Below are 7,117 nucleotides of genomic sequence, written 5' to 3'. Positions count from 1 at the left end.
TGATGTGTCGTTTGTCTGCGCCGTTATGAATGTCGTCCTTATGTGTCGTTTGACTGCGTCGTTATGAATGTCATCCTGATATGTCGTTTTACTGTTTTCCTTTTAGTCCCGCTGTATCAAACTTCCCGTTGTTTGTTTTATGTATATCCTCTTGTTGTATCACTCTCAAATACACCAGTCATTCTCCAATACACGAATTCGTTCCATTTGTGCTAAAAATTTGTCAATATGCTTTATCCATGTCGTCTTGATGTGCCGTCTTCGACCCTTGTCGCCTGTTAAAAATGTCGTTCTGCCTCTAGTTCCGTTTAATATTTCCATTTTATATATTTTTTCCATTTTATATTGTTGTGCATGTCGTCCTGCTTTATTATTCTGCAATACACGAATCATTCAATATACTTTAATTTAATCATTTTCTAGTCATAGACAGTCACGTTACTTACCTGCACATGCCTTTTAATCCTTTGGTTTCTTAATTTTATTCTGCATTTTTAATACTGTACAACACATACTTTGGCCTTGTGCATGCCATACAAATAAACTTTTATTGTATTCATTTACTTGGGCTGTTTAATTTCTCATATTCTTTGCAAAAAATTTTTTATTTAGTTGTGCAATAAACTGACTAACAGCATAGACTGTGGTGCCTGTAGTTCAGGATTGAAAACTAAAGCACAAAGTGTGAAGGTGCTGATTAATTTAGGATATCCACCATCAAGCACTGCAAATCCATTCCAATGTATTTAGGCTGCCTCGATCTTTGTGACTGCAGACTAATTGTGTGGCATACTAGCATTTGTGTGGCAGTCTAACATTTTTGAAGAACAGCTGGTAATCGATAGCCTGGCTCAACATGCCAATGAGTTCCAGCTTATTACTGTTAGTGAATTTTGGTCTGGTTATACCAAGGTAGGTAACTGATTCCTTGTACATGTCCATGAAACAATGTTCCAAAGAAACTGAATCAAGGCCTTCAATTTCTGGCTTGGAAAGATTGGTTATTGTGATTGTTTTGCTATATAATGCTGAAACATCTGTTCTTACTTGTTTGTAGGACTTCTTCACTAAACATCCTTTTTGTTAAGAGTCAGATAGATAGATAGATGGATGGATGGATGGGTGGATAGATAGATGAATAGCCCACTTCATACCACCTTAAGAAGAAAGACTACTATTGTTTGTGAACACCATATTCACAGCAGCGGTAATAAGCCACAGACAGTCTTCAGCTAACACTTAGGTATATCTGAAAGGCTACACATGAAAAAGCTATCAGAGGGGGAACAGAAATGAAGCAAAGGAAGAAAAAAGAAAATCTTTATTTTACCTATAATAGAACGCCACCACTTCACACGTCAAAAATCTGAAGTGCGAAACATTTCAATGTTAATAGAAAGAACATTAATAAACTCTTACAGTGAAGGATTCACATCTTTAATTCAGAGCAAATATCCCAGGAGGAGCAGATACGACAGATTCTAGAAAACAGATAAGACAAATGAATACTTCCATATTCCTCACATCACCAAGCGCAATGCCAAGTGTCAGACAGAGTCATGTAAAGCACACCATCACTGGACAATGGAAACATGCTCTGTGGAGTGACGAATCACGCTTCCCTGTCTGTCAGTCTGATGGATGAGTCTAGGTTTGGCGGATACCACAAAAGCATTACCTGCCTGACTGCACTGTGCCAGCAATAAAGTTTGTTGGAGGAGGGATTATGGTATGGGGTTGGGCTAGACCCCTTAGTTCCAGTGAAGAGAACTCTTAATGTTTCATAATACCAAGACATCTTGGATAATTCTATGCTTCCAACTTTTTGGGAACAGTTTAGGGAAGGCTTAAAATGTCGGCTTAAATTTTACAATCGTGACAGCCCTAGAAATGATTTTTCATTTTAGAATGAAATTAGAACAGAATGGGGCAAGAGTTCTGGAAACATTTTTGCACATCCTCTTTTTCATACTTATCCAGGCTTGGAAATTACTAAAATCAAATTCCATACTTTTCCAGAAACCCTTGATTCTATTAATGGGAAACAAAGAATGGTCATAGATGATATGCATTACATAACACAGCAGAGAAAGGAAGAGACTTTTACCTTCATAAGGATTCAAATAAATCCAAATGTTGGAGACTGGAGTATCCCTGACTCCACATACTCACCGAAGGTTGAGTAGGAGGGATGCAGGGGCAGACGCAGTATCACCTCACATGTATTAGCCTCTGGGAATAGTCTGATTCCCATCATTACAATGGAGAAACTGAATGGTTGGACGGTGTGGAAACCCAAGTGGGGGTGTGAGTATGCTCAGTCCCTGAAGCAAATGTCAGGATTCGCTCCAGGGTCACAGGTCTAGTTCCCTCTAAAGGAGAAGGAAAACAGAAACGGAAAGAATAGTTACTTAATCACTTCACAGCAGCACAAATCATGTGAAAAACACATGAAATGGTACGAGATCAACTAAGATAAAACTATATCACACCTAGCATGAATATATGTACTGAACACTTTAAGCACTGCATAATAAAGAAAGCATATAACATACCATCCACCTCAATCAGCCAATCTTTCCAGAACATCATGGCTCGGTTCTCTAGTCTGCTCCTGTTGCTCCCAGGATCTGAGAAGCAAACACTGAAGAGGTCAAGGAGCTCCTGCATTTCAAGACCTTTTGGGTCACCAACGAAGAGAGGTTTCATTGCTTCTGGGTGCTTCTTGATGGCTTCTGCAACCCCCAGGGTTTTTAATCCATCCACCAACCTGACAGAGCAGAAGTATTAATCAAAACAAAAAAATAAATCCAGTGTTTTGTTTTCATAATGTAACAGTTAAGCAAGATTCCATCCACACATTCTGCCTTGTCTTAGACACATGAATGACGGGCAGCCTACTGGAATTACAGTTACCATAAGCCAGACAAGCAGAAGAAAAAGGCAAATAGGCCTACCATAGCAATTGGGGGAGCGATTTCGATCAAAACGGGACAGCGGCCTTTACTTATATTTTATTCATATGACATGTTTATGAGTATTTAATAAATGTAAATGTTTATGTCTCTTTTCTCGACCCTTCCCGCGTAACTTCCATTTTAGCGCCACTTCTTATGTTCGAACTAGGGAGGCGCTTATAGCCATAGCTTGCTAGTTGGTTGACCACAAGAAATGGCGCGGGAAGAATCGAGAAAAGAGATATAATTAGCGGAACAAAAACTGAACAGACTGAATTATTTTTGAAATTCACTTACATTTATTAAATACATTGTTTTTGCATACATCTCAATTTTCTTTATATCGGAAAACTCGATCGATAACCTTTTGTCTAATATTCGCAGGTGCTGGCGGTGAAACTTGCCATCGCTTATAGGCGGAATAACGTTAACATATATATTTTTTTATTCTGTGAAACCGAAAGATTGATCTGCAGGCCAGATTCAATAAGAATCATAATGTCATATGAATAAAATGCAAATAAAAGCCGATCTCCCGTTTTGATCGCAATCGCTCCCCCCAATACGTAACAAATAACAAAGAAAACGACTTATTTCTCCTCCACTGTTTTAGAGTGGCAGTGTAGTTTCATATAAAATTATTTGTTAAGTTGAACCTACAAACTGTTTGCGTCTCCCATGCGTATTTAACATAAAGTTCCCAGTTCCTGTTATGCGGTGAGAAAAGCGACACATCAAACTGGCGCGAGCTACAAAAGTTCCATGTCGAGACACCCCAGGGAGTTGTAAAACGGGACCAGGTTCTGGAACTTCGATGTTGAAAGCACCTTAACTTCACGGTTATTTTCAAAATGACTTGCTTAATGTTACCTTCAATTAAGGAATTGCCTTTGTTTCGCAACGCATTTTTTATTATTATTTTTACTATCACACATAACCACCCCTCTCCTGAACACGAATTGACAACCATAGGCTAAGGCGGTCGAAAGACTGCCAGATCAACTCCTCAGCCTCGGAGGCGCTCGCGCACCGCTGACTTAGGGACCGTCAACAAATTACTGTCAGAATAATAAAATACTGATTGCTTGCAATAACTTCAATGTCAAAATTTCCACATATTCACACCAAATATGTCATCAAGCAGACTGGATAAGATTAAGAGTAGAGACCTTTCGCTCACTGTTTGGTCCCCCAAATTAAAAAATATTTCCTGTGTCCCTGCAGTCCCTAACCATTGCAAGAAACTTTTGGGAAAACTTTACGACAATGTTCCATTTAGGTCTAAATCAGGGGTCACCAACCTTTTTGAAACGGAGACCTACTTCATGGGGACTGAGCCATACGAAGGGCTGCCAGTTTGATACACTCTTCTTAAATCAGGTATAATAAACATGTTTTAAATGCTTTTTTTAAGATATTGTCATTTTCAAATCTATATAAATGCAAATGTGATTAAAGAAGAATAGCAACAGGATAAAATTAAGATGCTGCTCACTGGTGAGTTGTGCTATTTTTAGAACAGGTCCGCGAGTGACTCATGTGGTCCTTGGGGGCATCCTGGTGCCCGCGGGCACCATGTTGGTGACCCCTGATCTAAATGTTATAGCAACATTCATGTAATGTTAGAGTTTTTAGTTCCTAAAACATTTGGGGAACATTCTGATGCATAACAAAGTAGAGTGAATGTTCTCTAAACATCACAAGAAGGTTTTTGTAGGAGAACCATATGCTAACATTAGCTGAACATTCTGTGTTTCTTTCCTGGGTGGGTTGTTGTGGACATTTGAGCAATATGTTTTTATCACTAAAAAAACAAAAGTCAGATCAGCAGGGGGCACCCTAGAGCATGGGGCCCAGGGTTGTTTGCCTCCCACGACGCCCCCCACCCCCATTCCACCCCTGACTATTATGATTTTGTGCAGAAACATTGTATGACTTACCAACATTAGGGCCATGGTAACTAATGTTGTCCTGTTGGGATCTTCTTCTGTCTTGTATAAAAGGTATTTTTCCCCTTGAATATTTTACCTACAAATAAATATATAAATGAGTGGGCAGTGGTGGATAGAGGACCTGAAAATCATACTTGAGCAAAATTAGACATAGCTTACTAAGAAAATGACTTGGAGTAAAGGTTAAAAGTAACTCATTAAAATACCACTTGAGTAAAAGTTTTAGAATATCTGCAGGACTGGTTGCACAAAACACCTTAAGTAAAGATTTTCCTTAAAGTCCGAGTTAAGGTTTCCCTAAAATAAAATCGGTTGCCCAAAGCACTCTTGAGTCTTCTCGTTAACATTTACCTAAAATATTCACTTAAGTATTTAAGTTCGTGTCCTTATCTTGGTCGTATACTTATGGAATCCTTTAAAATCCGTTAAACTGACTAATAGGACTGGACGACGTGCGATATTAATACCAATTAACATCGCATGCTGTGCACATTCAATTATTACAATTATGTTAAAATAAGGCTTTCAGTTCTGTATGGACATTATAGCGCGGGTGTCCCCATAAAAGCTGTACACCACCCATGACCTACTTATCCTTTCTCAGTTTTTCATTTTGTATATAATTGTTTAGTTTTAGTAAATCGGCGGCCATCGTTATTCACAGGATATACTTTATTTTTCACCAGAACACCGGCCGTCTGCTCATTAGTGAATTGCGGTCTTTATCTGATAGCTGTTTTGGCCAAAGAGTGGGGTCTTCATTCATAGTGGCAGTGTTGTCATATTGGAGTGGACGACGCTCATCTCCATCTGTTTTTACCGCTACGCAGGGGCGGACTGGCAATCTGTGCGTTCTGGAAAAGTCCAGAACGGCCGTCTGATCCACGGCCGTCGGCCTGCCTTTCCTCTTAAATGGGAAATCAGCTAACAGCAGATGGCGCTAATTCGAAAATGATGCGTCAAAATTGGCTGCAGTTTAACTGCCAGCAGCAGCAGTAATGTAGATCAAAACGCTAAATCACCCAGCAAGAGTGTTGAAGACCAGGTGAAAGTTGAACCTGTTGAGCATCCACAGACTGGTCACAAGGGACAGACAGCAGAGGAAATTTCATGGGAGGAAGAGGTACTGGTAAGTGGCCTCAACATAAAACAACAGGCCTATTCTACATTTATTCTTATAGTCATCCAGTCAGCATCTATTAACTGGACTTGCATGATGATGAAAAGTATATTTTATATAAAAAATATAGACGCTCTAAAAATTAATTGCGAGATGGCTGTGATTTTATCTTGTCAGTAGTAAGGTCATCTCTGCAGCTAGACAGAAGACCATGGTATTGAAAGAAACTGGAAAACAAACCATCCACTCCTAACACTCGTGACATGCTAGCAAGTGGGAAAGAGGGCTAAATAAAGCTCTATGTTAAACCAAAAATTTGGGGAGGGAAAATCTCATTGTTTTCCATTTAAGTGCAATTTGCAATTTGACACTTAACATACAAATCTGGGGTTTGTCTAAAGCTTGATTAGTATTAGCTGGTGGGCCTATTTGGGAGAAAGTCCAGGGCTGTTTTTTAGTCCCAGTCTGCCCCTGCCGCTACGGAAAGGTATACCGGTGATTTCAGATATGAGAGTCAAAGAGCAAATACTGGTCAGTACGTGTGGGTTTCCTGTACACTTCAGTGTTGAGGGTCCTGTCCTCCTCCATGTGTACCGCACAGTCCAAGAAGGTCAAGCTGTTGCCTGTGACATCTTCTCGAGTGAATTTGATGTTAATGTCCACAGCGTTGATGTGTATGGTGAAATTGTCCACTTCCTGTGTTTTTATTTTGACCCAGGTATCATCCACGTACCTGAACCAGTGGCTGATCATCCACATACCTGAACCAGTGGCTGGGTATATGAGCTCAGGGCTTCTTCCATGTAGAGATTGGCCACAATAGGGGACACAGGTGAACCCGTGGCATACATTTTTATGTTTTTTTTTGAGGAGTTCAAACAAAACATACATGTTATACAAAACAAGAAAGCACAGAAGACATGTAAGATTATTAGAGACTTTAAAGGTCTGTATTTTTTCCTTGTTTTTCTTTGATGCATCTGTGTATGTAGCGCTGGTTTTTTGTGTGCAATATATGGACTATGTTCCTTGTACCTCATTTATTTTATCAATAAAAGTGATTTTGGGGGAAAAAATGAAATTCAGCT

General features: G+C 39.5%; 1 long non-coding RNA gene across 1 annotated transcript; it reads right to left on the bottom strand.

Moving 5' to 3' along the window:
• Nucleotides 1-1,350: 1,350 nt before the first annotated feature.
• LOC140593180 (uncharacterized) lies at nt 1,351-3,911 on the bottom strand. Its single transcript, XR_011993443.1, has 3 exons — nt 3,618-3,911; nt 2,556-2,770; nt 1,351-2,372 (listed from the first exon to the last, which is right to left on the bottom strand). It is a non-coding gene; the product is annotated as an uncharacterized lncRNA (long non-coding RNA).
• Nucleotides 3,912-7,117: the final 3,206 nt, after the last annotated feature.

Source organism: Paramormyrops kingsleyae, chromosome 10, assembly GCF_048594095.1.
Source record: "Paramormyrops kingsleyae isolate MSU_618 chromosome 10, PKINGS_0.4, whole genome shotgun sequence".
NCBI classification, from domain to species: domain Eukaryota; kingdom Metazoa; phylum Chordata; class Actinopteri; order Osteoglossiformes; family Mormyridae; genus Paramormyrops; species Paramormyrops kingsleyae.
This window is presented reverse-complemented; position numbering and strand designations above follow the sequence as displayed.